Raw genomic sequence first — 25,069 nt, forward strand, 5'->3', positions numbered from 1 at the left:
TTGCTAAGTGGCATAGAATGAGGAGGCTATTGCACGCATGAAGCACAACATAGCCTAGGGCCCGCATTGGCAAGAAAGAGAATTGTGCATTAAAGTCCATATAGGAAACAGATGACACATTCAATTTGATTAACTGGAAAAGAGTTTAGTAAAAGGATCTATTTGCGAAGGTGTGGGTAGGATGTAGGAAAGTCACAAGAGAGAATGCAATACCCTAAACCTAAAGGATTGAAGAGAGGGAGTCGTTACTGAGACCCAGAAAGAGCGAGTCCTGTGGAGAAGGCCACCTTAACAGAACTGTGACCTTTGGTTGAACAATGCAAACAGCCAAAATAGCAATTACAGCCAGCTCATATCTTCATGGAAGAGCCAATAGTTAACACCCCTTCAAGTTCCATGTTCAATGACCTTATGTTGGTATCTTGAATTCTGTGATGATAGGAGTGGCAAATGCTACAAATTAGGGCTGTTTTTTTCGAAGAGACAGTTGTTAAACATTTTACCAGCATACAACTAAACCCAAAGAGAATTTCAGGAAGTGAAGTAAATTACATTCCTGGACCAAATTCTTCACCTCTCTCTGTATCCATTGCATTCTTGCAATTTTCCAGGACCATCGACTAAAGTTGCAGCATGTTTCCTTGCCCTTTGACTTTGGGCACAGATGTGTGACTTGTTTTGGTCAATGGAATTTTAACAAATGTGATGTAGAGGCTTGAAAACACTTGCATGATTGAGCATGCTTTCTTGTGCTTCTGTCATCAGCATAGGAAAAACATGCCCTGATTAATCTGGTCTGCTGGTCCAAGGAAGATGAGAGAAACATGGAGTTGAACTTTCCCTGATGATTCACAAACCTTCACTGAGAAACAAAGCCACCCAGATGCTGTCAGCCCAGATCAGCTGAACCCCAGCTAACACGCAGATATGTGAGTCATAATAAATGATTGTTATTTTAAGCCACTATGTTTTGGGGTAGTTTGTTACACAGTAAAAGCTAACCAAAAAGAAAAAAGCTGGAAGAATATATATCCTGATCTCACTCTCCCTCCTTCCTCTGATCTGCTGGTTTTGCACACTGGCTAAACCCAACAGGAAGTCAAGGGCAAAGATTCCCATCAATGTACTTCATACAGGGAGGTCTGTTGGGCAAAAAGCAGGGTGGAGAAGAATGGAGATTGGATCTTGAGGGGCAAATAGAAGATATACAACACATGTTAAGGTAACCATTAGTAATTTTGCATGGCTTGAATTTGGGTTGCAGAGAGGAGTGATAGAAGATAAGAACAGAGTGGTCAGCTGCAGCCAGATTTTGAAGGGCTTTATGCTAGGCTAAAGATATTACCCTGTAGATGATACCTGTTACCACTAAAAGTCTAGTAATTCACAGAGACTATAAAGATACTACGAAGAATAGAAACATATAGTTGAGAACAATGAATTCATGTACATTCCTCTGTTTGTCCAGCCTAGGCCAGCTGACTCTCTGAGAGACCCCTGGCATCTATAGCTTTAGATTCAAATTTCCTTATCCTCTCTTTTATGTCTCAGGTTCTCTGCAAGAATTTGCTTATTACAGAAAAAATATGCACTTCCTCACTTTCACCCTTGGCCTCTCCATAGATAACTTGTAAATGTCAGGCTTTCTGGTTACTCCTACAAAGCCCATTTTGTGTTGCTTTTGACAATGTTTACTCATATTAAAATGAAAAATGAAACCCACCTGCCCACATTTCAGTCATTTTTACCATTTCTTTTCTAACAAAGAGCTAGTTCTCCCCTTATAGTACTTGTATCCTGACAGCCCTGTGGTAGGCAGAGGAAGAGGTCTCCTCTACTATAAAATTCATGGTTTCAGGGACGTGTAAAGGAGAACTCAAGTCCCACTCTGATCAAATCTCTTCTCTAGAGTTCTTTCAGCCACCTATGAAACAAAGAAGGAAGTATGAAGGTGTCAGGGTGAAACGAAGGAATAAAAGGAAATGATATATATCTAAGGAAAGTCTCTAATGTGAGATATCTCCGGTAGGCTAAAAGAGAAGTTTTTTTGAGCAGAGAGAGCTTTCTCAAGGGGCAGGTTCAAATAACAGTAGATGACTGTAAGCTGTCTTCTCAAGAAGGTGGATGTATTAGCACTGCAACAGTTATTTATTCCCACATTAAGTGGCTAATGTGGGTTGCCAGTCGTGGTGGGGTACGAAGGTTCTGCTCCACAAAGTCAGGGGCCCAGCCTGATGAAGTCTCTGTTATCATGTAGGTGCACCATCTGGAACATGTTTCTTCTAAAGTCACCACAGAAAGAAGAGAAGAGGATGGAGTAGGCACACTGGTTATTAACTCCCTCAGCCCAGAAGTACAAGATATCAACTCTTGTCAGAGTCAGTTGTCCCAAACTAGTCCCATAACCCAACCTAATAATAAGAGAGGTTGAAAAATGTAGGAAAACAGATTTAATATTTATTGAGCACTAATCTCTCTGTCATGGTGGGCCTGGTTCGCTGAAGGCCTTTTGTTTTGCTAAATAGTATTTACAAGTTTGGGGCTACAGTTGAATTACTGGAGATAGTAATTAATTACTGGAGAGGTTAAGAGGTGTTGATAATTGTCCTCCTTCACTTTCCCCTATGCAGAGGTTGACATCACCATTAAATATATTGAAACACAGAGAGTGTTATTTCAAAATGCTGGCACATTAATCCTGAACAGTCACCTACATGTTTTGGTACAAACTTGATCCATCTCTGGTGGTAAGGAGGCATCCAAAGTGAAGTGAGACATTAAACAAAGACATGGAGGAGATGGTGATTCAGAACTGTGGCCCTGAACACTGAGCATTTACTAAATTATTTCTTTTTGGCTGGTCTTGTTGGGTCTAACTAAGCTAACAAGCAGGGTTTTAAGAGGAACGTACAGGAAAGGACATGAATTCCCTCTTGCCTTGGGAAAAGAAACATGCCCTAACCTACTTTGTGTTAAACCTAAGGAAAAATGGCATTAACCCTCAAGGGTATTTGCATTTTAAGAGGATCTCAGAGAGGGGCTAATTCTTAACACACATTTTAAACTAACTAACAGTGACATTTCAGGCAGCAGTAAGAGAAAGGAGGTTGTTAGTTGTGGACATCAGGGGAATCGTAGCACCCTTCAAATTTCATGAGTACACAATCTCCTGTGTGTGCAAGATAGCCCTTGCTTAGTGTCGTTCAAATCACACTACGTTAAAGGCAACCTGTACTGCCCATGTGTGGTGCCAGCCTTTCCTATCCGCAGTTTCCTTTCAGAGCACCTGATCTTTGGTCCTCATTAAGGAAAGATATAAAAACGTTTATGCCAGAGAGTACACTATTCCTACACATTGAGGAAATACCCAAAGTTAGAGACTTGAAAGAGTTAAGGGGTAACATTACTACTTGACTTAGGGGTAATAGTCTAAAATAGTCTAAACTTAAGTCACTAAATTCTTCACTTCAGCATTTTGTATTCCTTTCATTGACCTGGGCTTGTCCTCTTCCTTAGATAGGCAAATGTAGTAACAGACCATGTAGTAATGGTACTAGTTTTTTATTTATAAGCCATCTAGTTGCCAAAAGGACTAAAGCAGCTTAAAATAAAATGGACACCACAAGACATAACACTATAAAATCACTAGTCAAAAGATAATAAGTGAGTGTGTGTTTTTGGCAGGGATGTGTGAGTGGCTTGCTCAGTACAGTAAAAGGGAAGAAGAACTGCAAATGTCTAGGCTAAGTGTTGAATTATAGCACGAAGCCTTGTCCTCAGCTTTCTGGAAGTCAAGACAAAAGATGAAATATGATGGATCCTATAACTCATTTTATGATGAAAATAACCAAACTAGATGTTGTCGGCATATTTAAAACCCTAGCACCATTGCTCGTTTTTATATGAGTACTCTGATTTTTAGTTTGAGAAACACCACTTCCATTCTTATTCTGTGTTTTGAGTGTGGCTGCTTTCTACTATTTTCAAGAGTGAGTATGAATCCAGTTTTGGTTAATGCGTTTATTCTATCCCTGGGCTACAGTGCTTAGTTCAGAGATAGTCACATTGACAAGCCAAGTCAATGAGATTCAATATTGACACTGTTGTTGGAACTTTGTTCTGGACTTGAAGCTGGGCAAATATGAGCTTGGAGCTTGTTGGGGCACAATGGCAACTTACAATTGTGTAATGACTAAATTATGGGAATAGGGCAGAGAAAATCATATCAGATATGTAGCTTTCAGAAGTCTTATTCTTATCTAGAGGTAGAATTGAAGGTATCTAGACGGATGGATTCTGAGCATGCCCTTTAAATCGGACATCTTCAAAGTAGAGTATGTACACCTAGGAGAATACATGTGATGGTCCTCTTGGGTATGGTAAGGAAATATTAGAATTTCCATGTGCATTTTTTATTTCAAAATAAATAAAATAGGTTTTACTTATATTTAATATAAGAATTAGCGATATTATATATGTAACAAATAAATATAATCCAATGGAGGTACATATTCAAATGTTTTTAACTGATAGGGGTATATGATCAAAAAATTTTGGAGACTCCTGATTTGGACTATCTTCTTAGCAGAGCACTTCCTAAAGTATGTTTCCCACTACACTACTACTCCCCTCCCCTTATGAAAGTGTTTTGAAGATCCAAAGAGGAAACTGTAGCGAGGAAATTTTGCAAAACTGATTAATGCATTATGAGTATAAGGTGTTACTTTTAGGGATCAGTCTAGGACATTGATGTTCATGTTAGAATATGTTGACTTAGAAAATAATTTTGCTACAAATTTTGACCCCACACCTTTCCCTTCCCACTTTCTTTCTGAACACACTAGGGGAATGTGTATAGCTGAATTAGAACAACCCCTAGGATTCATCCCTCTACCTTTGCCACATTCCACAGAGAATGACCCTAACTTTAGACGCTTCTGTCTCTGATCTAAAAGTTTTATGGATGCAGGAAGCCATAGAGTGTCACACTTGTATGGGTTCTTAGAGATTGACTAGTTTCACCCAACATGATTTAAATGGGGCATCTGAGGCCCAGGAGAGGAAAGTAATACTTGGAACTAAATTATTTATGCTTTAGTTGATCATATTCTTGTTTAAAAATCTTCCCTAAAGCCTAAAGTGACCATCACTTCAACGTTTAGTCAATAAATATTTACTGATTGCATGCTTATTCTCAGCCTAACACTGCTCTAGATACTGAGGTTACAGGAGTGAACAAAATCCCCAAAACCACATCTTCATGGAGTTTACACTATCACATTTCTGATGGACAGGATAGCAGGAAGGTGGATTTTTTTTCTTGCATTTGCTTTGTTTTGGTTTGATGAATAACAAAACACCAACCAGCATTAACTAAGCTATTCCTAATGTCCCAACTCTATCTTTATATTTACATTTGAAAGCATAAGTTCACTTTTTTGGTTGTTTTTTCAGTGTAAAATTCCAATATTTTTTTCAAGGTGGAAAATAAAATCAAGAAATGCTACAAAGACTTCAATTATACTATCTCATGAAGACAAAATGCTTGCAGCTCATATGACTATCACAAAAATACGAGGCCACCAGAGTGGAATAGGGCAAACAAATATTGAAGCAGAAATATACCTCCACACACCACCCCCATGGGTTTTAAGTTGAACAATTAATTTTAATAGCTGAACATTTTATTGGTAAATAGGTAAATTTGAAGAGAGAGTGATTCTATTATAATACAAACCTATCCCTGCATCCCTTTAAGTAGCACCTTCTCAAATTCTTTTTATAGATTATTAAATACTTCACAATAGGAAAAAGTAAAAGTTAAATTGTTTCATGCCATTTCTGAGTATGTACAAATCAGAAATTAATCAAGAAAATCTGAAATTATGATAATGAAAAGAACACTTAAGTATGTTTTATTTTGTTTTACTAGACACAAAACCAGGAAAGACTGGGTCAACACAAATCAGCTGGCAAACCTATTACGTTTTTATGAGCCTACACTGTGCTTGCATTCCTTTAACCACCAGGCCAGAGAGCTTTCTCCTCTGATGTTTCCTCAGCATCTGGCGCAGAGTTGTCAGAAGACTGGATGGGCAGCGCAGTAGTAATGGGAAAAAAGGCATAAGCTTGGGAATGTGACTTTATCTACCGTCACTTGAAGATAATGACTCTGGAGGTTATACCAAACAAAATTGGCTTTGCATCTCTTCAAAATCAATTTAAGGTCCAAACATCGTGCTCACTAATGCCTGAAATGCACTTCAGGGAGCCATTTGATTGAGTTACCTCTTGCCTTTTCCCAGATGTATCTTTGCAAGCATCAGTCACCTGGAGGAGAAACACTTTCATTTCTGACCCATCAGAGTAACTGAGTTTTTCAGGGCACTCTCTCTTATTATGGAGGCATATAGAAAGCATATTGGAGGTGAGCCCTGACCTCAAGCTTGAATTCTTTCAGACTTTCCCTCAAGCTGGGGAGCCCTAAGAATGCCAGGGCTGTAAAATCCTCTCTCCCCAGTGTCAATTTGCCTCCCTGAGCCCACAGTATCTATTGTCTACCATGTTCTTGGTAAACTGTGTAATCTCAAATGTGAGTATCCAGCTCTGTTTTTCATGCTTTCATAATAAATTTCTCCACAAGCACTTGAGCAGCAGAAACATGCAAATCCTGTATATGTCCACCTGGATCTTGAGGCCATGTGCCAAAGCACAGAGATGTTCTGTGAGCCGTGTTATATTGACGTATGGAAATGGAAGCAAAGAGGAATAAGAGCTGAAAGCCCAGCAGACTATCACATAATGTGGGTAGCTAAAAGTTTCATTTTAAACCCAACACATATACCACACCCATGATGTCTAGCTTTCAATGCAGCAGAAAACAGGGCCAAAGTGGATTTTGAGTCTGAAAGTTGAATGCTGGAAACAGTGGTATTTTTATGCCTTAGAAACATCAAGATCACCCAGGTTTTTGCCTTTGTCTTACTAGGTGATCTTATAAAAGCCCTTTCACCACTCTGGACCTCAGTGTTGCCATTTGTAAGTTGAGGGGAAGGACTAAATGATCTTGGGGCCCCTAGAGCTCTGAAAGTCTCTGGTCTTACATAAATTCATCAAATCAAAATTGTGACTATGTCATTTTATTGATCTTAACAAGTCATTCTGAAACAGTTATCTAACCTACTCCCCTCCTGCTGCTCCTGAAAATGTGATTTAAAAGCCAAATTAATCTATACAGGGCTTTTAAGACCCTATCTAAGAAGTATAATCTGCACTGTTCTTATTGTCCCCTCCTCAGAATTTTGTCACCGCTTTCTGCCTCTGATAGAATCTAGTTAAAACTTCTTAAGCCCCCCACCAAAGTTCCTTTTCAGTATTTTTGCTTACTTTTTGTTAAGATATTTTACTCACCCCTCATTATCACTAAAATATCTCTGACTTTTTCTATTCTGCTCCCATGATCTCTCCTATCTTGGATTACTATCTTAATCCTCCCTATTCTATAAAATGTACTCCAGTGGGTGTGATGTCAGAGGGAATGGCAGAATAAGTATCTCCAACAATCCTCTCCTCCATAAAAGTATCAGTAACATTGGCAAATGCTGTCAAAATTAACTTTCCAGAACTCTGGAAATTCACAAAAATCTTGCAACAACCCCAGTCATATTTATTTAAGAAAAACAGGTGAATCAGAACAGTGAGCTTTGCGGCCCTATGTCTATTCCCATCTACTCAACTCCATGGTAGCCATAAAAACCAACAGCCTGCAATTACGGCGAAAATCAGTAGCCTGGCTGCCACCAGAGGAGTCAGAATGGAGCTCTTCCAAAGCCCTATTCTCAGAAAATTGACATTGTTTGACCTGTCTGGCAGTTCCCTGGAAAGCCCACTGGCAAGGCTTGTCTTTATTTTACCTGGCTCAGAGCTCACCCAGGGCATACAGACTTTTTCCAGGGGCATTTGTTGAAATAAATCAGTGGCAATTGTGTTATAATGCAGCCACCTGAGGCAGAGATACCAGTTGGAGGAAATAGAAACTGATTGAAAAATATAAAAGGAAAACCTGGGAAATAAGATATCCAAAGGAGGATTTGAAACACTTGGACATATTCTTGGGAATCTAAAGTCCATGTGCATGTGTAGGACTGTACACATGCCCAGTGATGTGTGCATGCCCAGGAGAGACTGGTGAAGGCGCTAAGCTCTCACCTCTGACTGATCTTCAGCCTATCCAAAAACAGAAAGTAAAGGCTAAGGTAGAGATATAAATGATCTGTTTGAGTGTTGAAGGCATGACCTAACATATTCAAGAAATTGGATAAACTTTAAGTAGCATAAACTCAAAGAGATTCACACTGGGACACATCATAATCAAACTTACAAAAGCCAAAGTGAAGGACAGAACCTTGAAAGCAGCAAGAGAGAAGTAACTCATCATGTACAAGGACTCTTCAAAAGGTAACTAGCTGGTTTCTCATCAGAAACTAGGAAAGCCAAAAGGCAGTTGAATGGCATATTCAAAGTGCTGAAAGAGACTAAGTCTGATAAGCAAGAATTCTATATCTAATATAGCAAAATTATCCTTCAAAAATAAAGGAGAATTTATGCCATTCCCAAATAAATAAAATCTGTAAGAATCTGTTACTAGCAGACTCACCTTACAGAAAATTCCAAAAAGGCTGCCATGAGATTAAGTGAGATGATGCAGAGATGACATCAGAAAGATGTAGAATAGAAGTTTCCCAGCTTCTATTCCCTATACAAACAGCAATCTAGCAGCCATCCATAGACAAAAGTATCTTTGTGGGAGCTTTGGGATCCAAATAGGAGATTGTAAAACCACAGTAAAGCTCAAGACCAAGGAAATCTGCTTAAGGCAAGCCCACACCCTGGTGGCAGGCTTGCCAAACATAGTCCCACATGCAGACAGGAAGCAGTTTCATCCTCCTTTGGACTTGGCTCCATCACCACTTGGCCACAGTTCTACAAGCAGCCCCATCTGCCAAAGGAATCAGGTGTAGCCACACACATCCATGTGCTTGGTAATAAGCCCATCAGCCACGTACTCACTTGCAGATCCTGAAACAACACTAAGACTCAGCTCCAGTACAGCTCTATTGCCAGTCAAGAGTCAGTCCTGCCTACATAGGGACCTGGTGGGAAACATGCTCTCAGTTGAAGAGCCATCAAACTTGCTTCTGACTGTGAATCTAAAAGCAGCTCTGTGACTTGGCATCAGCCCTGTTCTCAGTCTGCCCTCCCAGGGATCCAGTGAGACCCACGCCCCTGGTAAGAGACTTGTAAAACCTAGTCCCAGCTGTGGATCCTGAAGTTAGTCCTGGCAGTGGATTCTGAAGCTACTCTAAGACTTGGTTACAGCCCAGCTCTGCTGGAGTGCAACGGAAGTCTTGCCTAACCAGGGAACTGGTGGAAAACATCTCTATTCAAGCCCACAATGGCAGGCTCATTGACCTTGGTCCTGGCTACATACCTTGAAGCAGCCCTGTGACCCAGGTTCAGCTCCATTCTGCTGTGGTACCGGAGGCAGTTCTGCCTATCCAGGGACCTGCCCAGGGGCCCAGTGCAAGCCACGTCCACCACAACAATAATAGGCCTACTGTGTGCAGACTCAACCACAGCCCCAGAAGGAGTCCCATGACCAGCCACAGCCTTGTTCAACTACAGCCAGAAAGCAATTGCATCCACATGGAGATCTGGAGAGAACCATCTCTACCTGTGATCCCAGTAACAGGCCTATCAACAGTGGACCCAATTGCAGAGAAGTAAAAGCCACATGGCTTAGCACTAGCCCAATTTTGCTGTGATAGCAAACACAGTCCTAATAGTCCAGGACTCAGCAGAAGAAGAACATTATCTGCCAAAATGATTCTGTAAAGACGGGAAGAGGTGTTTGCTTCTTCAAATGCACAGAAATCAATGTGAGTTTACACAGATAATGAAGAATTAGGCAAACATGACATACAAAAGAAAACTAATAAGGCTCCACAAACTGACATAAAAGAAATGAAAAGGAATTCAAAATATTTATCATAAGAAATCTCAGTCAGGCATAAGAGAATACAGGTGGACAACTCACTGAAATCAGGAAAACAACACCTGAACAAAAGGAGAATTTTGACAAAAAGACAGAAATCATAAAAAACACATAATTCTGAAGCTGAAAAATACAATAAGTGAGACAAAAGAAAATCCAACAGAGGGCATCAAAAACAGACTTTGATAAAGCAGAGGGAAGAATCTGTGAACTTCAAGAAGGTGGTTTGAAATCATCCAGTTAGAGGAGAAAAAGAAAAAAGAATGAATGAGCAGTGATATCAGCATCACAGGGAAGTGAATTGTTCCCTTTGTCTCTCCCCTCTAAGTTACAACTAAATGGACATCCATTAATCAATGGAGGATTCCCTACACAACACAACAGGACACCTGAGAGGTCCACGCAGATATACATCTGAAGGTGGGTGGAATGGATCCTTGAGAAGCAGTGAAATTATGTGAGCATACCCATCCCCCTCCCTGGCAGCAGTGATCCAGGCCACAGATCCTCCCACAGCAGGCAGTGCAACTGTGAGTGAAGGTGGGGGCAGCCTGCCAGCCCGTTAGCACTTTTGCAGTGGTAGCCCGGCCCACAGGAGCACTCACCTACTGAGGTGGCCCCGCTAATATAAATGCTCCCTATTGAGTGGCAGCAGCTCAACCCTTATAAAGGCACCCTGCCCACTGAATGCAGCAGCGTGACCAGACTTCCCCACAAGTACAGCACACAGCTTGTGTGAAGGTGCCACACACACAGTGCAGCATCTTGGCTGGGCCAGACTGCCATGTGCAATGGCTTTGCCCACACGAGCATGACCCACATGTTCTGCCTGTGCAAACACAGAGCAGCCTGACTGACACAACAAGCCAATATAACAGCAAAATACAACACAGCCCCTGTCCCTCCCCAGTGGTGGCTGGTGGAAGCTGTGACATGATACTACCAAAATGCACTGGCAGAAGATCAATTCACTGAACACCATGAAGAACTACAGTTACATTGCAGAACAAAAGGAAAATGGCAAGTCTCCAGAAACCAAACCTGAAGTCACAGAAGATTACAATCTAAATGACAGAGAATTCAAAATAGCTGTCATAAAGAGACTCAATGAGTTACAAGGAAACACAGAAAGACAGTTCAATGAGCTCAAGAATAAAGTCAATAAACAGAAGGAATACTTCACCAAAGAGACTGAAATCCTAAAAAAAAAGTACAGAAATACTGGATATGAAGAACACAGTTAACGAGATAAAAAATAATCTAGAAACCATGACAACTAGAGCAGACCTTATAGAGAACAGAATTTGTGACTTAGGAGATAGAAACATAGAAGTGCCTCAGGTGGAGGAAGAGAGTATTAAGATTTTTCAAAGAAATTCTTTGAGAAATATGTGACTGAATTAGGACAAGTAACATAAGGATTATAGGTATCTCAGTGGGAGAAAGGAGGGAGAAAGGAGCAGAGAGTTTGTTCAAAGAGATGATAGCTGAGAACTTCCCAAACCTGGGTAAGGAACTGGACTCACCAGTGCATGAAGCCAATAGAACTCCAAATTATGACAGTGCAAAAAGACCCTCTCCAAAACGTATAATATTAAAACTGTCAAAAATCAATGACAGGGCCAGCCCCATGGCCAAGTGGTTAAGTTCGCATGTTCCTCTTTGGTGGCCCAGGGTTTCGCTGGTTCAGATCCTGGGCATGGACATGGCACTGCTCATTAGGCCATGGTCAGGCAGCATCCAACATGCCACTAGAAGAGTCCACAACTGAAATATACAACTATGTTCTGGGGGGATTTGAGGAGAAAAGCAGAAAAAAAAAAAGAAGAAGATTGGCGACAGTTGTTAGCTCTGGTGCTAATCTTAAAAAAATCAATGACGAAGAAAATATATTAAAAGCAGCAAGGAAGAATAAAATAACCTATGAAGTAAACTCCAACAGGCTTTCAGTGGATTTCTCTGCAGAAACCTCACAGGCTAGGAGAGAATGGAATGATATATTTAAAATAATGAAAAACAAATGTTTCAGCCAAGAACACTCTATCCAGTGAAATTAACCTTCAGATATGACAGAGAAATTAAAGCTTTCCAAGATAAACAAAAGCTGAGGGAATTCATTACCACTAGATCTGCCTTATAAGAAATAATGAAGGGAGTCCTCTTACCTTAAAAAACAAGATAAAGGTTTACAAAGCTTTGAGCAAGGACTTAAGTAGAAAAAATCAGAAAATTTCAGCTTTCTATCAAAACAGGTCAGCAAAACTTAGTTATGACATAAAAGATAAAGGGACAGAGACCATCAAAAATAACTATAAAGATTTCGATTTAGTCACAAACTCACAAAACAAAAACGACTAATTTGTGACAACAATAACAGAAGGAGAAAGGGAAGGGATGGAATCTAATTAGGCGCATGAAGATAAGAGGCTATCCGAAAATGCACTAAATGGTCTATGAGATCTTTTATACAAACCTCACAGTAACCACTAAGCAAAAAATCAGAGCAGAATCACAAATCATAAATAAAGAGAAACGTATCAGAGAAAACCACCAAACTGAATGGCAGTCAGAAATACAAGGGGAAAGAAACAATGGAAATATTAGAACAAACAGAAAACAAGAGAAAAATGTCAGTATTAAGCCTTTATATATCAATAATCACTCTAAATGTAAATGGATTGAATTCACCAACCAAGAGACACAGAGTGGCTGCCTGGATTAAAAAATAAGACTCAACAATGTGCTGTATGAAGGAAACAAATCTCAGTTCTAAAGACAGACATCGGCTCAGAGTGAAGGAATGGAAGAACATACTCCAAGCAAACAGCAAGAAGATGGAAGCAGATGTTCCACACTTACATCAGACAAAGCAGACATCAGGATAAAAAGATAATGAGAGAAAAATAGGTGCAGTATAAAAAAGATAAAAGGCCCATTCTACCAAGAGGACAAAACTTATCAATATATATACACCTAATACAAGAGCACTAAAGTACATAAGACAACTATTTACGGACAGAAACGGAGAAATTGACATCAACACAATAATAGTAGAGGACCTCAACACTCCTCTTATATCAGTGGATAGATCATCCAGACAGGAAGTCAACAAGGAAACAGTGGTCTTAAATGAAACAGTAGACCAGATGGACTTAATAGATATACAAAGAACATTCCATACAAAAACAGCAAAATACATATTCTTTTCAAGTGCACACAGAACATTCTCAATGATAGACCATATGTTGGGCAACAAGGCAAGCCTCAATAAATTTAAGAAGATTAAAATCATATCAAGCGTCTTTTCTTACCACAATGCTATAAAACTAGAAATCAACTGCAAGAAAAGCATTGGGAAAATCACAAATATGTGGAGAATAAGCAACATGCTACTGAGCAACCATTGCATCAATGAAGAAATCAAAGGGGAAATCAAAAAAATACCTGGGGACAAATGAAAATGAACACATGACATACCAACTCTTGTGGGATGCAGCAACAGCAGGAGTAAGAGGGAAATTTATAGCAATACAGGCCTACCTCAACAAATAAGAAAAATCTCAAAAAAGTAATCTTAAACTACACTTAATAGAACTAGAAAAAGAAGAACAAGAAAAGCCAAAAGTCAGTAGAAGGAGAGAAATAATAAAAAGTAGAACAGAAGCAAATGAAATAGACACTAACAAAACAATAGAATGGATCAATGAAACTGAGAGCTGTTTCTTTGAGAAGATAAACAAAATTGACAAAACTTTAGCTAGACTTACCAAGAGAAAAAGAGAGAAAGCTCAAATAAACAAAATAAAAAAGGAAAGAGGAGAAATTACAATGGATACCACAGAAATACAAAGGAGTATAAGGGAATACTATGAAAAAAATATATGCCAACAAATTGGATAACACAAAAGAAATGGATAAATTATTAGAACTGCACAACCTCCCAAAACTGAATCAAGAAGAAATAGAGAATCTGAATAGACCAATCATTACCAAAGAGATTGAAATAGTAATCAAAACCCTCCCCCAAAACAAAAGTCCAAGACAAGATGGTTTCTCTGGAGAATTCTACCAAATATTCACAGAAGATTTAAAACCTATCCTTCTCAAAGTATTCTGAAAAATTGAACAAGATGGGATGTTTCCTAACTCATTTTATGAGGTCAACATTACCCTGATCTTGTGTATAGAAAACCCTAAAGAATCCACCAGAAAACTGTTAGAAATAATCAACAACTACAGCAAAGTTGCAGGGTATTAAATCAGCTTACAAAAATCTGTTGCATTTCGATATAGTAATAATGAACTAGCAGAAAGTGAAGTCAAGAATACAATCCCATTTACAATAACAAAAAAAGGAATAAAATATCTAGGAATAAATTTAACCAGGCAGGTGAAAGACCTATACACTGAAAATTATAAGACGTTTTTGAAAGAAATCAAGGAAGTCATAAAGAAATGGAAAGATATTCTGTGCTCATGGATTGGAAGAATAAACACAGTTAATGCCCGTATTACCTAAAGCAATCTACAGAGTCAATGTAATCACAATAAGAATCCCAGGGACATTCTTCACAGAAATAGAACAAAGAATCCTAAAATTTATATGGAATAACAAAAGATGCCGAATAGCCAAAGCAATCCTGAGAAAAAAGAACAAAGCTGGAGTTATCACAATTCCTGGCTTCAAAATATACTACAAAGCTATAGTAATCAAAACAGCATGGTACTGGCACAAAAACAGACACACAGATCAATGGAACAGAATTGAAACTTGGAAATAAACCCACACACCTATGGACAGCTTATCTTCAACAAAGGAGCCTAGAACATACAATGAAGAAAGGAAAGTCTCTTTAATAAATGGTATTTGGAAAACTTGCCAGCCACATGCAAAAGAATGAAAGTAAACCATTATCTTACACCATACACAAAAATTAACTATGTTTTAGGAAGAATTAGACCTGAATGTAAGACCTGAAACCACAAATATCCTAGAAGAAAATATAGACAGTCCACTCTTTGACATTGATCTTAGCAGTATCTTTTGGAATATCACGTCTACTCAGACAAGGGAAATAAAAGAAAAATTAAACAGAGCCAGCTCTATTGGCATGGTTGTTAAATTTCAGAGAACTCCACTTTGGTGGCCTGGGTTCAGTTCCTGGGAGCAGAACCACACCACTCATCTGTCAGTAGCCATTCTGTGGTGGTGGCTCACATAGAAGAACTAGAAGGACCTACAACTAGAATATACAACAAGGTACTGGGGCTTTGGGGAGGAAAAAAAAAGAGAAAGGAAGATTGGCATGTGACGTTAGCTCAGGGAAAATCTTTCCCAGCAAAAAAAAGAAACGAAAAAGTAAACAAATGGGACTATGTCAAACTAAAAATCTTCTCCAAGGCAAAGGGAATGATCAACAAAATGAAAAGACAACCCACCAACTGAGAGAAAATATTTGAAAATCATATATCCAACAAGAGGTTAATTTCAAAAATACATAAAGAACTCATACAACTCAACAACAACAAAAATTCCAGTCAAAAAGTGGACAGAGGATATGAAGAGATATTTTTCCAAAGAAGATATACAAATGGCCAATAGGCACATGAAAAGATGTTCAACATCATTAATTATTAGGGAAATGCAAATCAAAACTACAATGACATATCACCTTACACCTGTCAAAATGGCTATAATTAATAAGACAAACAATAAAAAATGTTGGAGAAGATGTGGAGGAAAGGGAGCTCTCATACACTTCTGGTGGGAATGCAAACTGGTGCAGCCTCTATGGAAAACAGTATGGAGATATGTCAAAAAATTAAAAATAGAACTACCATACAATCCAGCTATCCTACCACTGGGTATTTATCCAAAGAACAACAATTCAAAGAGATATATTCAACCCTAAGTTCATCACAGCCTTATTCACAATAGCCAAGATGTGGAAGCAACCCAAGTGCCCATCAACTGATGAATGGATAAAGAAGTCATGGTGTATATGGTTACAATGTAATACTACTCAGCCATAAAAAAGACAAAATTCTGATATTTGCAACAACATGGATGGACTTTGACGGTATTATGTTAAGAGAAATATGACAGACAGAGAAAGATAAACACTGTATGATTTCACTCATATGTGGAAAATAAACAAACACATGGATAAAGAGTACAGATTAGTGGTTGCCAGAGGGGAAGAGGGTGTGGGGGAGGGTGAAAGAAGTAAAGAGGAACATATGTATGGTTTCGGTTAAAAACTAGACTATTGGAGTGAGCAAGACACAATCTGTACAGAAACTGATATATGATGATGTACACATGAAATTTCATAATGTTATAAACCAATATGACCTCAGTAAAATAATTAAATGAAAAAAGAAAAAAAGAGTGAAGAAGAATCAAGAAACTCTATGGGACTTATGGGGCATTACCAAAAGAAATAATATAAGCATTATGGGTGTCCCAGATGGAAAAAAGAAAGAGAAAGGGACAAAAAGCTTATTTAAAGAAATAATGGCTGAAAACTTCCCAAATCTGAGGAGAGATGTGGACATTCAGGAACATGAAGCTCAAACGTCCCAAAAAAGTTGGAACCCAAAGATGATTTCACTGAGACATTATAATCAAACTGACTAAAATAAAAGACAAAGAGATAATTTGAAAGTAGTGAAAGAAAAACAAATTACCACATACAAGAGAATACCCCATAAGATTATCAGTGGGTTTCTAAGCATAAACCTTATAGCCAGGAGAGAAAGATGATATATTTAAAGTTCTAAAATTAAAAAAAAAAAAACTTGCCAACTAAGAATGTTTTACTCAACAAAGCCATTGTTCAGAAAAGAAAGCGAGATAAAGACCTTTCCAGACAAAGGAAAGCAGGGGAAGTTCAGTATCAGAAGCTTTAATGTACAATACTAGTAATACTAGAGAGCCCTTCAAGCTGATATGGAAGAATGCTAATTAATAAGGAGAAACATATGAAAGTATAAAACTCACTGCTAAATGAAAGTATATAGTCAAATTCAGAATACTTTAATACTGTAATGGTGGCGTGTAAATAATATCTCCAGTACAAAGATTAAAGACAAATGACTTATAAAGATTAAAGGACAAAGGTATTAAAAAGATCTATAGCTACAATAATTTACAAATGTAGACACAATGTAAAAAATGTAAATTTTAACATAAAAACATAAAATGTGGGAGTGGAATAAACATGTATAGTTTTTGTTTGTGATCAAGGTTTAGTTGTTATCAGCTTGAAAAGACTATTATAACTTTAAGCTGTTTTATGTAAGTCTCATGGGAAATATAAAGCAGAAACCTATAGGTAGATACACAAAAGAGAAAGAGAAGGGAATGAAAGCATACCATTACAGAAAATCATTCAATCGCAATGGAAGACAACAAGAGAGGAAGAAAGAAACACAGGAACTGAAAAACAGCCTGAAAACAATTAACAAAATAGAAATAGTATGTCCTTACCGATCAATAGTTATATTAAACACAAATTGATAAAATTCTCCAATCAAAAGACATAGAGGTTATGACAACATGGATGGAACTTGAGGGCATTATGATAAGGCAAGTAAGTTAGAGAAAGAGAAATACTATGTGATCTTACTTATATGTGGAATCTAAAAAAAAAAGAAGCAAGCTCGTAGATACAGAGTACAGATTGGTGCTTGCCAGAGCCAGAGGTGGGGTTTGGGGGTGGGAGAAATGGGTGAAGAGGATCAAAAGATACAAACTTCCAGTTATACAATAAATAAATCATGAGGATGTAACTTACAACATGGTGACTATAGTTAATAATACTGCACTACATATCTGAAAGTTGCTAGGAGAGTAGATCTTAAAAGTTCTCATCACAAGAAAAAAAAATTGTGACAATGTACAGTCATGCATTGCTTAATGGCAGGGATATGTTTTGAGAAGTACATCATTAGGCCATTTTGTCATTGTGTGACCATCATAGTGTACTTACACAAACCTAGATGGTATAGCCCACTGCACACTGGGGCTGTATGGTACAGCTTATTGCTCCTAGGCTACAAACCTATACACCATGTAACTGTACTGAATACTGTAGGCAATTGTAACACAAATGGTATTTTTGTATCTAAACATAGAAAAGGTACAGTAAAAATACAGTATAAAAGGTAAAAAAATTCTAAACCTGCATAGAACACTTACCATGAATGGAGTTTTCAGGCCCCAAAGTTGCACTGAGTCAGTGAGTGAGCGGTAAGAGAATTGAAGGCCTAGGCCATTACTGTACACCATTGTAGACTTTATAAACATTCTACACTTTGGCTACATGAAATTTATTTAAAATTTCTTTCTTCAATAATAAATTAATGTTAGCTTACTGTAACTTTTTTACTTTATAAACTTTTTAATGTTTTTTAACTTTTGACTCTTTTGTAATAACATTTAGCTTAAAACACACATTGTACAGCTGTACAAAAATATCTTTTTCATTTATATTCTTATTTTATAAGCTTTTTTCTACTTTTACATTTAAAAATTGTTTTTTACCTTTAAACTTTTTTGTTAAAACCTAAGACACAAACACACAAATTAGCCTAGGCCTACACAGGGTCAAGATCATCAATATCACTGTCTTCCACATCCAGATCTTGTCCCACTGGAAGTTCTGCAGGGGCAATAACACTCATGGAGCTGTCATTTCCCATGATAACCATGCTCTCTTCTGAAATACCTCCTGAAGGACCTGCCTGAGGTTCTTCCTGAGGAGGTGTCACTCTTTTGAGAAATATGTCCATGGTTGTTTGCTTGGTTGTTTCTTTTATTCATCATAGATTTAGATGTAAGCAGAAAATGCGCCATGAACATTCCTCCCTATTAATGAAAACCCTTCAGTGTTGGGGTCCATATTTTCAAATGTTTTAAGGAGCTTGTTGAGGTTTGCAAAAGCTTCTGTTTAACCTTTCACTGTGAATTTTCTTGGGGGTTTTCGTTTTCTTCTCCTGCAGTTTCCTTTTCTTTTGCCTCGTCTTCAGCTATGTATTCTTGTTCCAGTTCCAACTCCTCATTATTCAATTCCTCAGGAAACACCTCTAGGAGCTCCTCAATGTCATCCTCATCCACACCCAGGTTAAAGTTGTTTGCCATCTCAACCACAGCCTTGTTGGCTTTTTGTAACCTCTTCCTCCTTCACAAATCCTTTGAACTCATGGGCAAAGCTCTCGAGTGTTTTCTTCCAGATGCCATCCATCCACTCCTTGGTGACATCACCCCAAGCCCAAGCAAGGTTCCTGATGTAGTTATAGATGTTGTAATCCTTTCAGAACTGCATCAGTGTCTTCCTTAGGTGCAGCAATAGCCTGGGAAAAGGTCCTTCATGGGTAATAAGCCTTAAAAGCTGCTATAACTCCTTGATCCATTGGTTGGATCAAAGAAATGGTGTTTGGAAGGAGAAACACAAAATCTTGAAAGGCATGTTATGCTCCAAACAGTACTTCTCCATTTTGATGGCATAGCAATTTCATGAGGGCATCTTGGAAAAGGAGGTAGGTTATCCATGACTTTTTATTGCTCCTGTGGTATACTGGAAGTGTGTGCTTATTGATACAGTTGAAGGTCCTGGGGTTCTCACTGTGCCAGTCCACAAAAGGTTTCAATTTGTAGTTCAAAATTGCCCCCAAGCAAGATTATTGTCCTGTCCTTAAAAGCCTTGAAACCTGGCATTGATTTGGCCTCCTTATTGATGAAAGTCCTTTCAGGCATCCATTTACAGAAAAGGCAGTTTTAATCCATATTGAATATTTGCTCTGGCAAGTAATTTTCCTCCATAATCAGCTTATCTAGACTTTCCAAACTTTCTTCAGCTGCCTTCACATCAGCACTCCCAGACTCACCACTCACTTTCACACAATTTCATGAAAACAATTCTTGAATAATTCAAACCACCCAGAGCTACCAATAAATTCAACATTATAGTCAGGTCCAACCTTTTCTTTCAACATCAAAAACAACCTTTTTGCTTTGGCTGTAATTGTCATGATGCTGAGAGAGATATGCTTCTGTGTCTATTCTTCAATCCAGGGCATTAGAAATGTCTCTATGCCTAATATGGGCCCTTTCAAATTTTTGTTAGTCTTGTTGCCTTAAACGTAGCAGGTCCTTTAACAGTTTCTGTCACTTTGTACTTGTTCTTCAAGATTATAGCTATGGTAGAATGGGACATGACTGACTGGCAAGCAATAATCATCGCTGATTTTCCACCTTTGTAGTCTCTAATCACTTTTAATTTTATTTCCAGGTCAATCACTTGACAAGGCCTCTTGCTGGCAACCTTGGTGATGGATTTTGCATGCTTAGGGGCTGTGAAGAACAAAACAATAAGAGCTTTAATTAAGCAGAAGAGAAAATGATGCAATCAAGAGATGTGGTAAACACGAGATGGATGAGGCTGCTGCTGGCCGTAACATGACATCCTGTTTTATGGTAAATATTTTTTTTTATAACTTGAAAGAGCACACTCTAAAATAGCAATAAAAATATAGTATAGCAAATACATAAATCATTTATTATCAATATAAAGTATTATTTACTGTACATAATTGTATGTACTGTACTTTTGTATGACTGGCAGCACAGTAAGTTTCTTTACATCAGCATCACCACAAACACTTGAGTAATGCATTGTGCTATATTACAAAGGTTACAGAATTAGGCAATAGCAATTTTTCAGTTCCATCATAATCATGTGGGACCACCATCTTACATGTTGCCCATCATTGACCAAAACATTGTTATGCAGTGCACTATTATATGGTGATGGATGTTAACTAGACTTATTGTGGTGATCATTTTGCAATGCATACAAATATCAAATAATTATGTTGTATGTATGAAACTAATATAATGTTATATGTCAGTTATTCCTCAATAAAAAAAGACAGACTGGCTGAATGGATAAAAAATATGAATTAACTATATGCTATCTAAAAGAGATTCACTTTAGGTTTTAAAACACGTATAAACTAAAAGAGAAGTGTTAGAAAACTATATTCCATGCAAAGTATAACCAAAATAGAAGAAGAATAGCTATATTTATATCAGACAAAATAGAATTCAAGTGAAAAACTCTCTATAGAGAAGTAAGGTCATTATGTAATAATAAAAGAGTCAATTAAGTAGGAAGGTATATCAATTATAAATATATATGCATCCAACATCAAAACAGCTAAACATACAAAGCAAACATTGACAGATTTGAAGGGAGAAATAGATATCAATACAATAAAATTAGAAGACTTCAATACCTGCTATCAATAATGGGTAAATAATCCAGCCAGAAAATAAACAATGAAACAGCAGAACTTAACAACACTATAAACCAAATGGAGCTAACAGACATATACAGGATGTTCCAATAAACAGTAGAAGAATACTCTTTCTTTTGAAGCACACATGGAACATTCTCCAGGATAGATCACATCCTAGGACACAGAACAAGTCTTAACAAATTTAAAAAGACTGAAATCATTCCAAATCTCTTTTCCAATCACAGTGCACTGAAACCAGAAATCAACAGAACAAAACTGGAGAAATTAAAGAACAAGTGGAAATTAAACAACACACCCTTATACAATCCTTCAGTCAAAGAAGAAATCAAAAAGGAAATTAGATAATATCTTTAAAGAAATGAAAATGAAAACACAACTTGCCAAAACTTATCGGATGCAGCAAAAGCAGCACTGAGAGATAAGTTTATAGTGTTAAATGCCTATGTTAAAAAAGAGAGATTTCAAATAAGCAACCTAACTTTATACCTCAAGAAAGTAGATAATAATATACTATGGTAAAAATTAAAAATTAGGAAGGAAATAATAAAGATGAGAGCAGAAATACATAAAATAGAAAAATTGACAAAACTGAGGTAGTTTTTGAAAAGGTAAACAAAATAAAAAGCTAGCTAGTCTTAGACTTAGCAAGACTAAGAAAAAAAAGATAAGATTCAAATAAATAAATTCAGAAATGAAATAGGACAAGTTACAACTGATACCACAGAAATAAAAAGAAACATAAGGGACTAATATGAACAATTATACACCAACAAATCAAACAATCTACAAGAAATTGATAAATTACTAGAAACCTACAACCTATCAAGACTGAATAAAGAAGAAATAGAAAACCTGAACAAATAATTAATAAGGACACTGAATTAGTAACCCAAAACCTCCCTAAAAAGAAAAGCACAGGATCAGATGGCTTTGTTGGTGAATTTACCAAACATTTAAAAAAGAATTAATGCCAATCTTTCTCAAACTCTTCCAAAAAATTGAAGAAGGAACACTTCCAAACTCATTCTATGAGGCCAGCATCACAGATACCAAAGCCAGACAAAGACAACACATGAAAAGTAAACTACAGGCCAATATCCCTGATGAACATGGATGCAAAGTCAGTGAGAAAATAGTAGCAAACCAAATTCAATAGCACATTAAAAAGATCATACACCATGATTAAGTAGGATTTATCCCTGGGATGCAAAGATGTTTCAAACTATGAAAACCAATCTCTGTGATACACCACATTAACAGACTGAAAGATAAAAATCATATAATCATCTCAATAGATGCATAAAAAATTCACCAAATTCAACAAAATGTTATGATAAAAACTCTCAACAAATTAGGTGTAGAAGGAACATACCTCAACACAATAAATGTCGTTAATGCGAAGCCCACAGTTAAAATCATATTCGATGGTGAAAAGCTGAAAGCTTTCCCTCTAAGATCCAGAGCAAGGCAAGAATGCCCATTCAGGCCACTTCTATTCAACACAGTTCTGGAAGTTCTACTCAGAACAATTAGGTGAGAAAAAGAAATTAAAGACATCTAAATTGGAAAGGAAGAATTAAAACTTCTCTGTTTCCAGATGACATAATCATACGGTAGAAAATGCTAAAAACTCCACCTAAATACCATTAGAACTAATCAACAAATTTAGTAAAGTTTCAGGATACAAAATCAACATACAAAACTCAGTTACATTTCAATACACTAACAATGATATATTCAAAAAAGAAAACAACCTCATTTAAAATAGCCTCAAAAATAATAAAATACTGGGGCTGTCCCCGTGGCCGAGTGGTTAATTTCACACCCTTCACTGCAGGCAGCCCAGTGTTTCGTTGGTTCGAATCCTGGGCATGGACGTGGCACCGCTCATCAAACCATGCTGAGGCAGCATCCCACATGCCACAACTAGAAGGACCCACAAAGAAGAGTGTACAACTATGTACTGGGCGGCTCTGGGGAGAAAAAGGAAAAAAATAAATCTTTAAAATAATAATAATAATAAAATACTTAGGGATAAACTTAACCTAGGAAGAGAAATACTTGTACACCAAAAACTATAAAGCACTGATAAAATAAATTAGAGAAGACATAAATAAATGGAAGGACATCCCTTATCAGTGGAATGGAAAAATTAATATTGCTAAAATGTCTGTGATACTCAAAGCTATCTACAGATTCAACTCAATCCCTTTTAAAATTTTAATGACATTTAAAAAATTTTTTAAATCTTAAAATTCATTTGGAACCACAAAAAATCACGAATAGCGAAAACAATCTTGTGCAAGAAGAACAAAGCTGGAGATATCAATCCCTGATTTCAAAATACATTAGAAAGGCACAGTAATCTAAACAGTATGATATTGGCCTAAAAACAGGCGCATAGACCAATGAAACAGAATAGAGAGACCAGAAATAAAGCCACGCATATACAATCAACTTATCTTTGGCAAGGATGCCAAGAATATACATTAGGGAAAGAATAGTCTCTTCATTAAGTGATATTGGGAAAACTCGATATCCACATGCAAAAGAATGAAATTGGACCTTTATACCATACAGAAAAATCAACTCAAAATGGAGTAAAGACTTAATTGTAATACCTATGACAACAAAACTCTTAGAATAAAGAAATAGAGAAAAAGCTTCTAGAAGTTAGACTTGGCAATGATTTCTTAGATATAACACCAAAAACACAGGCAATAAAAGCAAAAATTAACAAGTGGAGCTACATCAAACTGAAAAGCTTCTGCAGAGAAAAGAAAACAATCAAAAAATGTGAAGGTAATCTTTGGAATGGGAGAAAATATTTACAAATCATATATCTAGTAGGGGTTAATATCCAAAACATATAGCAACACCTATAAGACAATAGCAAAAAAACCCACAAAGAACTCGATTTTGAAATAGGCATAGACCTGAACGGCCATTTCTTCAAATAAGACATACACATGGTCAACAGATATATATGAAAAGGTGTTCATGTTCACTAATAAGCAAGGGAATGAAAATAAAAGCCACAATGAAATATCACCTTGCATCTGTTAAGATGGCTTTTATCAAAAAACAAAAGCTAAGTCTTGGTGAGGATGTGGAGAAAATTGTTAGTAGGAATGTAAATTGGTACAGTTACTATGGAAAACAGTATGGAGGTTTCTCAAAAACTTAAAAATGAACTACCATATGATCTGGCAATCACATTTCTGGGTATATATCCAAAAGAATCAAAATTGTTACCTTGAAGAGGTAACTGTACTCCCATGTTCATTGCAACATTATTCACAATAATAAAGGTATGCAAACAACCTAAATGTCTCTCAATAGATGAATGGATAAGGGAAATGTGGTATATATATACAATAGAATATTATTCAGTCTTAAAAAGAAGGAAGTCTTGCCTTTTGTGACAACATAGATGAACCTGGAGGACATTATGCTAAGTGACATGGGCCAGACAAAGATTGATACTGCATAGTATCACTTTTATGTGGAATCTAAAAAAAAATTAAACTCATAGAAACAGAGTAGAAAAGTGGTTGCTGGGGATGGGGGATTGGGGAAACTAGGAGAGTTTGGTAAAAGTTTAGAGAATTTTAGTTATAAGATGGATAAACTCTGAGGATTTAATATATAGCATGATGATGATAGTTGAAACACCATATTGTGTAACTG

Source organism: Equus caballus, chromosome X, assembly GCF_041296265.1.
Source record: "Equus caballus isolate H_3958 breed thoroughbred chromosome X, TB-T2T, whole genome shotgun sequence".
NCBI lineage: Eukaryota > Metazoa > Chordata > Mammalia > Perissodactyla > Equidae > Equus > Equus caballus.